Genomic DNA, 18,104 nt, shown 5'->3' with positions numbered 1-18,104 from the left:
AGAATACCTAGATAAATGCCTATCAACTGAAAAATGTCAAAGCTAATGCTCTGCTTCAGAATTAAAGCACAGAGAAAAAGCCTGCAATACAGGTACAAACTTCTTTGGTGCCTCTGAAGCATTCCTGCCAGTGTTAACTCACAAGGGCTCATTCTGCTTCTGAGGCTACTAACACAGTTTGCTCCCATGTCTGCTCACAGTATATCCTTTCTTGTAAATAATGGAGTAAGAATATAGAAATTGGGTGAATGAAATGGGCAGATAACCCTTGAAATAAATTAAACGACTGTGGAAGTTGCATTGATATTCCAGACCAAACCCCACGGCCTGTTTATGCATTGAAGGGGTCACATGTTGAATAGAATCTTAAGGTTCTGAAGCCTAAATTCAAAGTAAATGGCCTAGTGTCCCAGGAGAACTGGTTCTAAAAATGCCAGGTTTCAAAGCTAAGTGAAATAGCGATCATCTGAATTCTCTCAGCCTAAAGACATCCTTTACTTCAATTTCTAAAGCGTTCCTCCTGGGAGTGCTTAGTCTTTCTCTTTGGTGTTTCTGGTCATGGATGTCATACATTCAAACTCTGAGAGTAATCATGAGAGAGGAGCAAAAGAGAAGCACCTAAGAGTTCTGCATTCCCACTGCAGAATTTAATAAACGGTAATGATATCACAACTCTTACTCACCTTAGCTGGTGTTTTGGAAAATGCTCTGCCCAGAGAGTCTTGGATGTGTATACGGGGGTGAAAGTGGGGACAGGAGGTGGTCACGTTTTGTGCTTTTATTTCCAAAACTCAGCACGTGCAGTTCTTCTACAGAGGACTGCCCTTAGGTTGCCAGAGCCTCATTTGCCTGTCTTGTACAGAGATCAGGAAGCACCTGGGAATTTATATCTCCCTCACCAAGTCAAAACGACACTGAGGCATAACTTACATTTCAGAAAACCCTTGCAAGATCAGGATGAAGCCACTTTTTGCAGAAATTTGCCTGAGATGATACCTCGCTTAGATTTTCCATTTCATAACCCTTCCCTGCCCTGCTTTCCCTACTCCCTTGCCAATTCCCCATGAGGCATTTTCTTAATAAATCTCTCACCTGTCAATCCACGCCTCAGGGTCGGCTTCTGGGGATCTCAACCCATGACGCAGCCTGGCACCATGGGATTAAGCCACCCTAATAAAAAGAGCAAAGGCATTTTGGTGAAGGTTAGAGGAGCAGAGGGGCTTCAGTAACTAAAGGAAAAAAAAGGGTGCTGGTAACCTTTACTATCATGTATCTTATTCTTCACCACCCTTTCTCTTGCATCTTTTTTTTGTCCCTCTTCAAGAGTGCTGTGCCTTTAAACTCCCCTTAGAATTTCCTTGTGGGAAAACCATCATTCATTTCACTCCTTGCTCTCCTTCCATCAAAACATATTTGTTCATAATGCTAGTTCTCAGAATTTTGGACACTGTCCTCTAATTTGATAAAGTAATTCTAGCAAAAGTTAGTCGCAATTGTTATATTACTCATCTCTTATATTATACACAAAAATACCTGTAGCATATATATTCAAAGCAGAGCATTAAGATAAAAAATGAAAACAACTCAGTTCCTATCCTAAAGACAGGTAAAATCTTTTTAGTATAATAAGTTCACAGTAAAACTATTAGAACATTTTCAAATGTCATAGGAGATATATGTACAAAGTGCTTTATGTGTTCAAAGAAAGGAAAGGAACTCTGTGGCAGTTATTTTTGCATATCATTTCATTCAGAAATTAAGTTAAATAATGTAAGTATTTAACATATTTAACATATTAATGTTAAATATTAACATAACATTTAGAATGTTAAGTTAGATAATGTAAAGAACTGGCTCTTACTTTCTACAGATAAGGCAGTGAGCTCAAGTTAAGTACTTGACTGAGGCACACTGCAGATGAATGCCAAAGCCAAGATTGAAAGTACTCTTTTTTGCATCCAAAGTCTGTGCTCTTTCCTCTACATTACTTCAAATAAGGGCAGCAAAGAATGCTTGAAATTTAAAGTGTATTCAGGAAATTAGGTAAAAGATATCATTTATATCAGGGATTGAGGTATTTACCTTACCTGTATTATTCATTCTTGCACTAATCCTGTAGAGTAGATATTATGTCATCCACTTAAAAATTAAAAAAAAAAAAATCAGATGAAGTAAAACTTGCTCAAGCTCACAGAACTACAAGGTGTGGGTTTGATCCCAGGTCTTTCACTCCAAAGCCTGATGTTTTACTTAATTTTCTTTTGGCTAGAAATTGAGAGGAGAGTCTGCCAGATCAAGTGGAGAGTAGAGAGGAAAACAGAGCAGGGGAGCTCCGAGTGTGTATGGGGAGAGGGAGTAGACAGTTGGCTGGGGTATCATCTGATGAACGAAGAGCAGGACGACAGCATAGACTGGCTAATGCTCTGCTTAGGTCTCAAGGGGTTTTGATGTCAATTGATGTGCCCATCAATTGTACCCAGACTATCACTGAAGATTTTCAACCAAGAGCATAGCATGGTCAGAGCTGAGTTTTAATATGCTAACTTCTTATATTTTTATGGTAACATGAATATTTTATATATATATATATATAAACCACAAAAATAAGGAATATTTACTATTTTCGTCAATGTGTTTTAAATGAGGTGAATTGGGGTCAGGTTAATTTCCTATTGCATCCTTTAACTTTACCATGTAGGATATTGCTTATTTTATCATTATCTATGATAGACTCTTCATAACCCTTGGATGCAATTTTTACTAATGTTATCACAGTTTATAAATAACAAAATGCCAACTGTGTCAACTGCTGTGCATTCCCAGAGGATCTAAGCCTGACTATAAGGATGAATTGCCCATCAACCAAATACAAAACAGGGAGCGAAAATTTAATCTAATTCAGCAAGATAACAGTGACCACAAAGCTTGAGGTTGAGAGTTCTGGATAGTGGTAACATTTGATGTTAGGTGAAAGATTAGATCATTAACAATGGCATTTCTTTACCATAAGGCAAAAATTGAGATAATCCTTGGGAGATCAACAATTTCAGGAACCAGGCAAGAGCGTCAGATGTCCCAAGATACGGCTGGAATCAAGGGCAGTTTCCAGGCTCTTTCTATCCTGGATGTGCATGTGGGGTAGCTAGGAAAGGTGAGGGGAAGGTGACGGAGGCATGAAAAAACACTGGGCAGCAGGAAACTGACTAGAAAATTCAGAGAGGAACACTTCCCTACGCCCAAGAGGAGAAAGGATAAGACATCTATTTAGTGGTGTTCTAATCAAACTTAGCAAGCTGTTTATAAAACACTAAGAAATGGCTCCATGTGAAGTCAGGACGTTTCTAGGCCCAGGGATCAGATAGGAGAATATTTACTCTTATGCTAAGAAGGACTGACACAGTAAGTAACCATGATTTCTGTAAGAGATACTGGGACAAAACAAGAATATAAATCAGTTCATTTATTCATTCTATAAAAATGTGTTGGGTACCTACTAGATGCCAGGAAGAGTTCTAGGTACTGGGGATAAAATAGTGCAAAATAAACAAGCAAACAAATAATGAAAGATAAAAGTTCCTCCCTCTTGAAGCTTACCTTCTGGTGGGGAAGACAAACAACATACAGAGAAGAAGTAAACGTGTAACGCTTCAGTTACTGGCAAGTCCTCTGGAATGTAATTACAAAATTACAGTGACATTTCTCCTTGGTATAATCCCGGGCCAAAATGCACATGTAAGGAAGGAAGGACAGAAGAGAGGATGTAACTCCTGACTGGTTGGCACCAAGGCTGAATGGAAGGAAAGGTCTTTAAAGGTTCCAGAACAATCCACATTGTCACTTGCAGAGCAGGAAGTGAATTATTTGCATATCAACTGCCTGCCTCTCTGTCATTTCTGAAGCAATAAATGTACTGCAAGATTGTGAGAATGAATCCAATTCGCTTCCTTAGGAACAGCACAGCATAATTGGTTTGCCACTTTGAACAGGAGCACTGTTTTATTTTTTTGAGTGAAACCATCGTTTACGTTATTATACATCTAGATGGTTAAAGTTTTCTAAATTATCAATTACAGAGACCAGGATTCTGAATTTAATAGACTGTTAATCTAGGTTCATTAAAGTAGAACTAATTTTCACTATGTTATAAACTATGTCTCTAATTTCAAATTAATGGAAACTCCTGGAAATTACTATCAAACTTTGAAAGCATTATCTGCTATTGAAATGCGTACTTCTGAAGAAGACTGCCTGTTGAACCAGTCAGCCTCACCGTTATTACCATTAACCCTCACACGTTGATTAAATACTAATGTAACCCCAAGGAAATTTCAACTAAGGGTTTTTTTGTTTTTTGTTTTTTTTCTTTCTATAGGCCTCATGCCTCCAAAGCTATTAAGGTACTCTATTCTTCTGCTAATTATCTGAAATGTTATTAACCTGAAGGCTAAAACTCATAGAACTTCTTCAAAGCTACTCTACAGTGACAGTGGAGTTGAAGTTAAAAATATAATTAAGAGATTGAAGAAAAATATTCTAGTGGTTAATTTCCAAACTTTTAGACCTTAACACACATGCTATTATCTTCTTTTGTCTGATTTTTTTCTTTTTTCCCCAAATTGTTTTTAAATGGCGAAACTGCAGTCTTTTGCATTTTGCAAAGAGATTGGGAAATAGTCACCATTAAAAAACAAATAGGGCTTCCCTCGTGGCGCAGTGGTTGAGAGTCCGCCTGCCGATGCAGGGGACACGGGTTCGTGCCCTGGTCTGGGAAGATCCCACATGCCGCGGAGCGGCTAGTCCCGTGAGCCATGGCCGCTGAGCCTGCGCGTCCGGAGCCTGTGCTCTGCAACGGGAGAGGCCGCAGCGGTGAGAGGCCCGCGTACTGCAAAAAAAAAAACCTTTCATATTGTAGCTGATATTTTTAACACTTTGGTTCAAAAATCTATGTAACCTGTAATCTATATTATTACCTTCCCAGTGGAACCCTCACCCCCACTCCCCTTGTACCACTCAAGTTGAATGTGCCCTCTGGAGAGATGAAATTCTAGTAGCCCTGGTATGGAGTTGTCACTCTTCTACACAGGTCCTGAGCCTCAGGAAATGCAAAAATAAAACAAGCATGTATTGCATCTACTTGTCTTGGGAAGAGATAAAATTCAGGATAGTCAGAAATTCTGTCTGTTTAGCTCAGAAAGAGACATAAAGAACTGTTAAATTCGGTGTTCCTGTAAGCTATAGTATAGGCATATCCTTTAAAGACTAATTAATAGTGATTTCACATTTTTGTCATAATAAATGGTCTGTAATGAATGAAACCAAGTTTTATGGATCTAGTGTAGTTGGCTTCTTCTGTGCATGAAAACTTTAAATATTTGATAGCTATCCATATCAGTAAGCATTTTCAGAAAAAAAAGAATTATTTTACATATGAAGGATGTTTCACTTATAACATCCTGGCCTCATAATACATTGAGAAAGTGGTCATTATATTCTAATCACTAGTATCAATTAGTAAGCACAATGGTCTTGACCTAAATAAGAAAAAAAAAAATTGTGTCAAAGATATTTTTAGAATAGCAGAATTGGGTTTATTCTAGGCTGAAATAGACCAAATCTTACTTTCAGATTGTTCATTAAACCTTTGCTTCTCTGTTTATTTTTACTTAAAAAAAGTTTGTTTCCTCAGAAGTAGACATGGTTTCAGCACATTGACAGGGTATCCATTAGTCAACCATTCCTTTATTCAAAGCTTTACTCAGCAAGTATTAATTGATCGGTAAGGACAAAGAGAAGGGTGCTTGGATTCAGTCCTGGAGTCTATCCATTGTTATAAGGGTGAAACAGAAGAATGGGTTTAACCTTTACCAACTTACTTTTCTCATTCATAACATGAGAAAATAAAAGTACTTATTCATAGTGATGCTATCAGTACTAAATAAAATAATGTTAAGAAAATGTATTTGGTACAGTGTAGCCCTCCTGTGCCTTCTGTTCTGATTATATTTATTTTCTTCTTTTTTCTGACGGGCCATTCATTTTATTCCTGGTTTGTTTTGCTTTTCTATCTGCACTACCTAAAATGCACTTCTTTTCTATAGTGAACTCTTATTTAACAATGAAGTTCTAAGTTACCCATCGTCTCTGTTACAAAATCTGTATTGATTCTGCCTTCTCTCCCCATCCTCCCGACAGGTAGAATTGACTTTCCTCACTTTTATACTTCCTGTATGTGTCATGGAGGTTTCTTTCGTAGCAAACACAAATTTCTGTTTCACTTTTTGTTTACATCTTTGTTTCCTTAACTAAATATAAATTCCTGAAGACTTAGAAATACTTCGTATTCATATACTCTTCCTCAGAAAAGTGCCTGAAATATATTTAACATGCAGCAAGTGTTGAATGGATGACAGCATGAATAAATGCATATTTTATGCCTTAATGTCATTATTATGGGTATAACGGGAATGTACATGATTCAGTGAGTTCCCAGAGAGCTTGCATTGAGCTTAGGAACTTCATAAAAAGTATATTATTTAACCCACTGAAACCTGTATTTATAAGCAAGAAACAAATATTAGAAAATTAGAAATAAGTTTTCTAAAAACATGGCAAAATTGGGATTGGCAATGAAGGCTGCCATGATTTAAAGCTCCAAAGTCTCTCTCTCCCTCTCTCTCCAAGGGAGAAAGAAGGGAAGAGAGAGGATATATATATATATATATAGTGACAGTGTATTATATATACATACATATAAAATATATATAAACAAGCCCTGACTTACGGTGGTTCAACAGTGATTTTTCAACTTCATGATGGTGCAGAGAGTGATACACATTTAGTAAAAACCATACTATGAATTTTGAATTTTTATCTTTCCCTGGCTAGTGATACTCCTGTGATGCTGGGAAGCAGCAGTGAGCCGTAACTCCCAATTAGCCATTTTATAATGGCTGTAAACAACCGATACGCTTACAACAACCTGTTTTTCACTTTCAGTACAGTAGCTATTATTATGTTATGTTATGTTATGTTATGGACTGAATCATATCTCCCCAAAATTCATATGAAGAGATGAAATTCCAATACCTCAGAATGCACTGTATTTGGATATAGGGCCTTTAAAGAGGTATTAAATTAAAATGAAACCTTTGGAGCATGCCTTAATCCAATCTGACTGGTGTCCTCCTAAGAAGAGGAAGTTTGGACTTACAAAGAGACACCAGGGAAAAGGCCACGTGAGCATATAAGGAGAAGGCGCTGTCTTCAGGCCAAGGAGAGAGACCTCAGGAGAAACTAAGTCTGCCAACACCTTTGATTTTGGATTACCAGCTCCCAGAATTGTGAGAAAATAAATTTCTATTGTTTAGGCCACCTAATCAATGGTATTTTATTAGGCATTCCTAACAAACTAATTTATATATGTGTGTGTGTGTGTGTTAATATATATTTTAATATATATATATATACACACATGTATAATATATATTTAACTTGCATTATTATTACATACATACCTAGTTTTATATAGTCAAATAATATCACAATACTTACAACTAAAAACAATGGTTATCTGTCTCACTCTGGATTCGTGTTCTCCAGAGACTACCAATTTCACCTCTTTTAGCTGTTTCCTCTTGTATTTTCTTCTTATTTCTACATAGCATGCTTATTATTATGCTATATTATTTTTACTTTCATATTTAGATATTATTATTAAATTCCCACCAGAGAAGATGGAGATTTGCTTTTTTTACATTTTTTCCTCTTTCTTCTAGGACATATATTTCATAATTTTGCTGAAATAAATATGCAGTGTTAACATAATTATGACCACAGAAATGTTATTCTAAGCTCAGTTGCAGAAAACTAGAATACTAAACAGCAATCCCTTTGATACTTCTATCCGTGAGAATCAGCAACATTCTCTTCAGCCTGAAGGGACCTTTCCTGCCTTGCTTGAAGTCTGCAATGTATTCCCATGGGACAGTTAGTTACCTTGTAGAACAAAATAATTTCTCTTTATTTGTCATTTCCTGTATATTGTTCATTGACTTCCAATCTATAATGTTAGTCAGATCTCAGCATGTTTCAGAAGATTAGTTAGAACATTAAAGCTACACAAGAGGATTACAAATCAAAAGTATTAAAAGATTTTGCTAAATTGTATCAACACAAATCTGGAAAACAGGTGTGGGAATGTATTTTTATGATGTTAAATCACAGAGGGAAAAAAATAATTTCAGATATATTGTTGAGAGTCAAGATATCCCCACACTCACAACCTATCTAGGTCCTATGATAAAGTCTATGGAAGTCTATTCACCATGACTTTCAGAAATACTTTGATGGGAGTAGAAATAGAATCTTTGATAACTATTGTAATGACTAATTTCTATAGGCCAAAGGGTAATGAGAGAGACTGCTAATGGAATGGATATTTATTTTCAGTACCAATGCTGGAAGTAATCAAGAAGCTGCTCTAATTTATAAGATGAAGATATATATACTCTACTTAGCACCAGAATGAGCTAAACTAGATAAATCTTTGGTGGTTACTTATTGATCATGGAGTCCTTAGTGATAAATTTAACAACTACTCATAAAGTTCCTACTTGATTCGTGGACTGGAAATATTTTATGTGTGCCAATCAGAGATCTGATATGAGCCATCACAATAACTGTGACCTGGTACCCAATTCCCAAACCTGTATCAGATCAGAGAATCCAAGTCCTTTGAAGTACTCTGGGTACACTTGAGTAAGGAAACTCTAATAATGTCATAAAAATGTACTTTAACTACTTTAAACTTCGTAGCTTCTCTTACAGCTACTTTTTCAGGTTTACTGTGCAGTGAGTAAAGTAAAATATCCATACTGTTTGAGGATGATTGAATACTGATTCTGAGCTAATGATAACTTTGAGGGATTCATAATATCACTGTGGACCAAAAGGATAACGTGGTCTTATATGTGTCTGGGAATAAATGGATATACTCAACAATGATCAGAATTCCTACCTTAATTCTGGGACAGAAAGTATCCGTTAAGAGTTCCTATAATTTTGCTTTCCTCCCAAAATAATAAATCAAAAGTAATACTATATACTTGGGAGATTGCAGAGTGTAAAGCCAACATCAATGATTTGAAAGATGCCAAGGGGGTGATTCCAATCACTTCCTCACTTAACTCACCTGTTTAGTTTGTGCAGCAACAGATGTATCCTGGACAATGACAGTATTTATGGTGAATGTAAACAAAAATAACCAAAATAGTGTCTATTCTTCCTGTTGTCTCTTTGCTGTAGGAAATCAACAAAGGCCTTTGTCTCTGTTATATTTGTGTCTACTACCACAAGGTAAAGAACAACAGAAGCAATTTGCAGTCAACACAGATAGCACTGTATCTTTATTCTTACGCTTTAGATCTGAATAAATTATTGGAATCTGTGCCATAATTCAATTTTACAGAGCTTTGATCATCCCAGAGTTTCAAAGTAAATGAAATTGGGCTACTAAAGTGGTTGGCAAACTATGGTCAATTAGCCAAATTCAGTGTACAACCTGTTTTTGTAAGGCTTGTGGGCTAAATATGGTTGTTACACTTGTAAAATGTTGTAAACACACACACACACACACACACACACACACATACACACACGAATATGTGACAGGAACTAAATGTGCCCCACAAACCCTAAGCTATTTATGCTCTGGTGCTTTAGAGAAAATATTTGCTGTAGAAAATTTTTCTACTTAGACCAAAAAATAAATAAATAAAACTGACTACATCAATAACATCATATTAATATTATAGAATCTAGTAAGCAGGAAGTGACAGCAGTGTGGATAACATTCTTTTCTACTGAAGTATAGTTGATTTACAATGCTGTGTTAATTCTGTACAGCAAAGTGATTCAGTTATACATATATATACATTCTTTTTTAATATTCATTTCCTTTATGGTTTACTATAGGATATTCAATATAGTTCCCTGTGCTATACAGTAGGACTTTATTATTTATTCATTCTCTATATAATAGCTTACATCTGCTAACCCCAAACTACCACTCCACCCTTTCCCCAACCCCCTCCCCGTTGGCTACCACAAGTCTGTTCTATATATTCGTGAGCCTTTTTCTGCTTCATAGATAGGTTCATTTGTATCATAGTTTAGATTCCACATGTAAGTGATATCATAGGGTATTTGTCTTTCTCTTTCTGACTTACTTCACTTAGTATGATAACCTCTTGTTGCATCCATATTGCTGCAAATGGCATTATTTCATTCTTTTTTATAGTTGAGTAGTATTCTATTGTATAAACATACCACATCTTCTTTATTCACTCATCTGTCAATACACATTTAGGTTGCTTCCATGTCTTGGCTATTGTGAATAGTGCTGCTATGAAAATAGGGGTGCAGGTATCTTTTTGAATTATAGTTTTGTCTGGATATATGCCCAGGAGTGGGATTGCTGGTAATTCTATTTTTAGTTTTCTGAGGAATCTCCATTTTCCATAGTGGCTCCACCAACCTACATTCCCACCAACAGTGTAGGAGGGTTCCCTTTTCTCCACACCTTCTTCAGCATTTGTTATTTGTAGACTTTTTAATGACGGCCATTCGGACTGGAGTGAGATAGTTTTGATGTGCATTTCTCTAATAATTAGCGATGTTGAGCATCTTTTCATGTGCCTGTTGGCCATCTGTATGTCTTCTTTGGAGAAATGTCTATTTAGGTCTTCTGCCCAATTTTTGATTGGGTTTGTTTTTTTGTTGTTGAGTTATATGAACTGTTTGTGTATTTTGGAAATTGAGCCCTTGTTGGTCACATCATTTGTAAATATTTTCTCCCATTCTGTATGTTGTCTTTTTGTTTTATTTATGGTTTCCTTTGATGTGCAAAAGCTTGTAAGTTTGATTAGGTCCCATATGTTTATTTTTGTTTTTATTTCTATTGCCTTGAGAGACTGACATAAGAAAACATTGGTATGATTTATGTCAGAGAATGTTTTGCCTACAATCTCTTCTAGGAGTTTTATGGTGTCACATCTTATGTTTAGGTCTTTAAGCCATTTTGAGTTTATTTTTGTGTATGGTGAGAGGGTGTGTTCTAATTTCATTGATTTACTTGCAGCTGTCCAACTTTCCCAACACCACTTGCTGAAGAGACCGTCTTTTTCCCATTGTACATTCTTGCCTCCTTTGTTGAAGATTAATTGACCATAGGTGTGTGGGCTTATTTCTGGACTCTCTATTCTGTTTCATTGATCCAAATGTTGGTTTTTGTGCCAATACCATGCTGTTTTGTGGATAACTTATAGTACAAATTTATGCCATGTGGTATAAGAAAAATCCCATGAACAACTGGGTCTGCCAACTCGGTGTCATTTCAGTGTTTCTGGTGTTTCAGGACACTTGGAAAATCCACCCAAAAGTACAATACACTCACTAGAACTAAGAAAAATGTACAATGCTTTATGGAGCACCCTTTGGGTTTGGGAAAAAAGCATTTGGGTCTAACCCATTTGTTAAATGAGCTCACTGACTACCCGCTTTGAGTAAGGTCCAAAGCAAGAGAAGGCTCTCCATTCTCCAAGCATGATACTACCTACCAGCTCTCTCCTTGGCCCTATAAACCAGAAAATCCAAAGTTACTTAAGTTTTGGGGGAAGACCGAAATGCTCTATGGAGTTAGTGACAAGCCCCAATAAGAGCAGGGCTCAATAAACTATAGCCTGCAGGGCAACTGCCTGATTTTATTGCCTTACTGGAACACCATGTTCATTCACTTACTTATTGTCTTTGACTACTTTCATGTGTTCTACAATGGACAAATTAAGCTGTTGTGACTGAGACCAAATGGGCCATATGCCCAGTATCTACTAATCGGCCCTTTAAGAAAAAAAATGCTAACCCCAGGATAAGTGGTTCACAGAGTATTTTCTTAATATTTGGAGAAATTTACTTGTCAGGTGCTACTCCCCTTTCAAGACACAGGCTTTGCTTTACTCTTGGTCCCTAGTAGAAACTGACTGAATACCAGGTAACCAAATGACCTTAGCTGCCAATAATCACTAGGATGTTATTGGAAATATTGACCTTAATTCAAGAATGACCAGCAGTCCACTATCATCAGGTAGAAGTGATATGTAGAGGACTTAGTTCTAATAGGAAACAAAGGCAAAGAAAGTTTCATGAGCATGTGGCTTACACTCAGTGTACCTGCTCTTGCCTCACTGTCACTTCAGTCCCACCTTTGATCTCATGGGAGTTTCCCTATGACTGACTAAGGAGGAAAATAGCAAGCCTGGATAACAGAGGATATGTGGAAGGAGACTACTGTAGCATTATAGCTCCACTCGTATGTGACCTTGAAATAAAAGTGGAGAAGGAAAGCTTTCAAAGGGAGAGAACTTCAGGCGGTATGTTCTGTGGTTTATTTTTCCTGGAGGAAGCATCTCTCTTCCCAGAAAGGATATTTCTGGTGGAGATGTCTGGAAAGAGATATAATTTTATTCATGACTGGTGACTAATCATTTGGTAGCTGTTCAGGGACTTGAAAAGAACAATTTAGAAGGATTGAAGACAAGGAGTTCTGGGAAAGAGTGACATGAACAGATCTCTCAGAATGGGACTAGAATGTGATGTTTTTGTTCCATGTAATTTTTTTTAACACAAGTCTGAGTTGCAATGGAGACTTTCAATAAGCAAATGAAAAAAAAATTAACTCTTCTGTGGTTATCAATTTTTTCCTAAGTCACATCATTACCTGCTCAGTTAGCTCATGAATGAAGTATCCATTTTTGCAGGGATGGAGAAATTTCACGGATTCCTCAATTAGATTTTCCTCACTAAGGCTTAACTGACTATAGCCACTACTATTCAACATGCCAAAGCAGGGATTAGCTCTGAGCCCTGATGTACTGCTATATTCTGGAGCACCTATTATAACTGGGTATCTCATATATATATGTTTATTATATATGTATTTATTTTACATTTATATATAATATAAATATAAGTAATATATAATTATATTTTACATGTAAATATATATTTTATATATATATTATATATTATATATTTACATATATTATATACTCCTGTCTTATTCAGAAGAAACATATTTTAGAGACTAAAACTAAGACAATGGAGTGATAGTCACTGGTCATAGGAGGAACTCAATCACTCAGATACAACTGGCCTTATAGATAGTAAAATCTAGACACCAGCAAGTCATAGCATTTTGTGAGGTTAGTATGTTTTCAAAGTTGTATAGTTTGTGCTCTGAAAAAGATATCAGGATGTATAGCTGCTACGCTAATACCAAGTTTACATAGGTTCAGAAGTATTAGAAATCGATAAATTTGGAGTGACAATTCTGACAATTACATGAACAAACTCTAATGAGTTTAAATTAAATTTGTTCCCTCTGTCTATATAAATCTGGGCTCTATTGGTTTAGCCTTGGTAGAGCAGGGATGGTTACTTGTGCCAGGAGTCAAGAATTGTGAAGGCTCTGATATTTTATCCTGCTTACAAACTGACAGGTTAGCTGGTCACAGTTTAATGAGTGAGATGATTGGGTAAGAGAAAAGAACTTTATTATTCACAGAATAGCAAGTAGAATGAGCTTACTCCCAACGCAAGCCAATGGGTTGGCCGAGGTAGATAGATGCTGCATGTGCAGTGAGTTTGTATCACAGCTGTTATAGGCTGAATGCTTATGTCCCCCCAAATTCAAATGTTGAAGCCCTAACCCTCAATGTAGCTGTATTTGGACATGAGGCCTCTAAGAAAGTAGTTAAAGTTAAATGATGTCATAAGAGTGGGACCCTGATCTAACAGGATTAGTGTCCTCAAAGGAAGAGACATCAGAGCACACTTTCTTTCTCAGTGGCAGAACACTGTACACATAGCAAAGAGGTGACTGCCTATAAGCCAAGAAAAGAGGCCTCGGAATGAAACTTACTTTGCCAGCACCTTGATCTTGAACTTCCCAGCCTCCAGACATGTAAGAAAATAAAATTCTGTTGTTTAAGCCACCCAGTCTGTGTTATTTTGTTATGACAGTCTGAACAGGCTAAGACAACATCCAAAGAAACTGAATCTTAGAAAACCTCAATTTTTTTTTTTTTTTTTTTTGTAAGAGACTGTAAGCAAATCCATCCAAAATTTGCCCCACATAGAGCTATTACCTTTATTATGCCGGGCAGCAAACAAACCTGCCCTCTGTTGAGGAGGAGGAGTACTGCTTTCATGTTCCAAGCCTTTCTGCTGCACAGAAATGCTGGAAGAAATAGTCCAGAACAAAATCTCTTAGTGCCTACACTAGCAGACATACAAAAATGTCTCCTAACAAATTATCTCTCAAACCTAGTGAACACAAAAAAATCATATTGGAGTCTGTGGCTGCATTCTGGCCATTTCAGGCTTTTCATGCTCTATTAGTACCTAAAGGTTAAAAACAGATTTTGATGATGGCTACATGACTGGTGTATATTATTAAGAAAAATGGAGCTGCTAACACAAGTTGGGATGGTAAAGAGGATGTTTGAAACCCAGGGGAATGCACTAATATGCCTCCTAATTTGCTGTACTTAGTGATAAAAGATAATATAATATCTATGAACAAGATTACCATGAACTCAGTAATGAAGTCATGAGTAAAGTAAAAAAAAAATCTTACTCTCAGATAAAAATCCTGAGGAGCTGATATGCTGGTTGGGGGTAAAGGGAAGAGGAAATTGGAACTAAAACAAGAAAGTTATAAATACAAACTATAGATCTGTGACAACTTGCATAATTTGGAACTAAAGTATCTACTCATATTTTGTTCCTTATTGTGTAATATTTTCCTTTATTTTTTATTTTATTTTTTTGGCAGTACGCGGGCCTCTCACTGTTGTGGCCACTGTTGTGGCCTCCCGTTGCGGAGCACAGGCTCCGGACGCGCAGGCTCAGTGGCCATGGCTCATGGGCCCAGCCGCTCTGCGGCATGTGGGATCTTCCCAGACCGGGGCACGAACCCACGTCCCCTGCATCGACAAGCGGACTCTTAACCACTGCGCCACCAGGGAAGCCCTATTTTCCTTTATTTTTAATCCACAATTCCTCTACTTAAATAAGACATGAAGATGGTAGTTAAATTTAAAATGTAGCTTTATACTGATTTTATAATTAAACAATAGATTCTATACTTCACTTGGGGATTATCCAAAGACCTGCATTTAAACCTAGATGAAGTAATTGATGTGTCTTATTTGATTTCCCTTTTAGTGAGAGGATGTGCTTACTTTTATCGAATGAGAGAGAGTTGCATTATGTTAAAAGAAACACATTATTTGTGTTGTTTAAGGAAATGTATGCATACAAAAAGGGTGTATTTTGATTTTGAGTAGGAAATGTGGAATGTAGTGAAAAATCTGTCATGTTTGTAGTCTGTGTTTGCATTCAACGTATTTGGAAATCACTTCCTAAGTTTGGAGTACTTCATATTTAACTTGCATGTCCCCAATACAAATAGTACAGCTCATTTTCCCCAGCTTTTCTTGTTGCTAGCATGTAGGCGCATGACCTTGGTTTTAACAGTAGTTCATATACACAACTGTATGAGACTGTTACTTGAAGAACAGGACACAGATATACATAAGAATCTGTCTTTTGGCCAGCATCATGGTGGAGCAAGCTCTTTAGAGGTTCCAGTGTTGGAGCTGTGATATTTCTGTAGGATGTGATGTTAGTTACACATAAGGCACCAGTGGGATTATCACTAGAGTAATCTCCTCAGTGTGGATACGCTTCCTCTGTGTGTTTTCTGAGCTCAACTTTCTTGTCCACCTAGAGATTCTGAGAGCTACGTGATGGATTGTAATACTTTCCAGTTTATTTAAACTAACCCAAGAGGATTTTGTTGTTTGTTACTAAGAGTCTTGGCTGATATTCCTGAAAATGTCCCTAACGAGCACTCATGTTGTTAATGTGTCTGGGTATAAAATTCTACTTTAGAAATCATTTGCTGTGAAAATTTTGATTTTGATTAAAAGCTTTTTATCACATGTAGGACTGATTGAATGCTGGACGTATAACCACCTCCATTGTTTTCTCCATCATCCAAGCTGCATCGTCTCTTTGTGGATTATTATAAAAGTCTCCCCACTTTTACCCTTGACCCTAAATCTATTCTCAACAAAGAGCCATAATTATCTCTATTGGACTGAAAGCCAAAGTCATCACCCTGGCACAAGACCCCGCATGGTCTCCGTCCTGGATCCCCCCTAAACGTTTCCCCTGTTACTCTGGACCTCTTTTATTCTGCTACAGCTACACTGGTTCCTTGCACATACCAGGCTTGTTCTGACTTCAGTTTTCACCTATTCCCTTTGCCTGAATAATTTCTATATCAAATAGCTGCATGGCTGGCTCCTTTATCTCCTTCCAAACATTGTTCAGATGTCCTTCTCTCAGTGTGTGTGTAGTCTTCCCTGACAACCCTATTTAAAATCATAATCCTACTATTCCCCACAGCCCAGACCCCACCAGGCACAGGATTCTCTATGTCTCTTTTGGTGTTCTGAGATTCAGTTGCCAATGTGTGTGTGGGGGGGTCCTATCTACTTGGAGATAGCATTTGATCCTATAAGTTAAGAGTGAATTCCTATAAGACATCACCCCACCCCCCACTTCAGGTGCCAGTCACAAGCCCAGCTGTGACCTGTGCTTCTGACCAACTGAGTATAAATCAGTTTCCCAAGACCTCCTCCTTAGGTTCAATTAATTTGCTGAGTAGCTCACAGAACTCTGAGAAACATTTTACTCATGAGATTATTGGTTCATTATAAAAGAATACACTAATATGTATAAAATAGATAACTAATAAGAACCTGCTGTATAAAAAAATAAAATTCAAAAATTTGTAAAAGGAATAAATAAAAAAATAAATAAAAGGATATGACTCAAGAACGACCAGATGGCAAAGATGCTTAGGGAAGGGATGAGGAAAGGGAGGGTAGCTTCCATGCTCTCCCCACCTTCCAACTCTCCCAGTGCCTCCACATGTTCACCGACTCAGAAGCTCTTTGAACCTGTCCTTTTGGGTTTTTATGGAGGCTTCATTACATAGGCACAATTGATTAAATCATTGGTCATTGCCAATTAATTTAACCTCCAGCTCCTCTCTCCTCTCCAGAGGTCAGGGGCTGGGACTGGAAGTTCCAACCCTCTAATCACAGGGTTGGTTCCCTGGCAAGCAACCCGCATTTTTCAGTGCTTTCCAGAAGTTGCCTCATTAACATAACAGGAAATTCCAAGGCTTTTAGCGAGCTGTAAATCAGGAACGCTGGATGAAGAGAAAATATGTATTTCTTATAGAGCTGACCCTTGAACAACACAGGTTTGAACTGCACAAGTACATTTATATCTGGGTTTTTTTTTCAACAAATATGGACAGTACTACACAAACAAAGTTTGGCTGAATCTGCAAACGTGAAACCAAGGATACAGAAGGCCAACTATGGGACTTGAGCCCCCTTGGATTTTGGTATATGTGGAGGCTCCGGGAACCAATGTCTTGATACCTTATTCCTAGCTTTCTCTGTCTGGGTAGCACTTATCACCATATAAATTATGATAGTATAGTATTATAGTACTAACTAGGTCATCGCAGAGCACTGAGCTGAGCTCCCTGTGCTATACAGCAGGTTCGCACTAACTATCAGTTTTATACATGGTAGTAAAGCTGAGCTCAGAAAATACACAGCAGAAGCATATCCACACTGAGGAGATTACCCTGTGAAAATCCCACTGATGCCTTATGTGCTACTAACATCACATCCTGCAGTTTAAACTCTGGCACTGGATTCATATGTCAGTCTGCCACTTAAAAGTTGTGAAATCTTGGACAAATTAATTTTTCTCTGTGCTTCAGTTACTGAATCTGTATAATATGGGTAATAATAGTTCCTCCCTCATAAAACTGATACGAGGTTTAAACAAGTTAGTGTATGTATGTGAAGTACTTAAAAGAGTGTGTTGAACATAGTAAGTGCTACCTATTTGCTAATATTAGCCATTATTATTAAAAATTGCTTATTTGTTTTTTG

The sequence above is a fragment of the Globicephala melas genome, chromosome 13 (assembly GCF_963455315.2).
Source record: "Globicephala melas chromosome 13, mGloMel1.2, whole genome shotgun sequence".
Taxonomy (NCBI): domain Eukaryota; kingdom Metazoa; phylum Chordata; class Mammalia; order Artiodactyla; family Delphinidae; genus Globicephala; species Globicephala melas.
The sequence above is the reverse complement of the archived record's forward strand: the minus strand, read 5'-3'. Positions refer to the sequence as shown.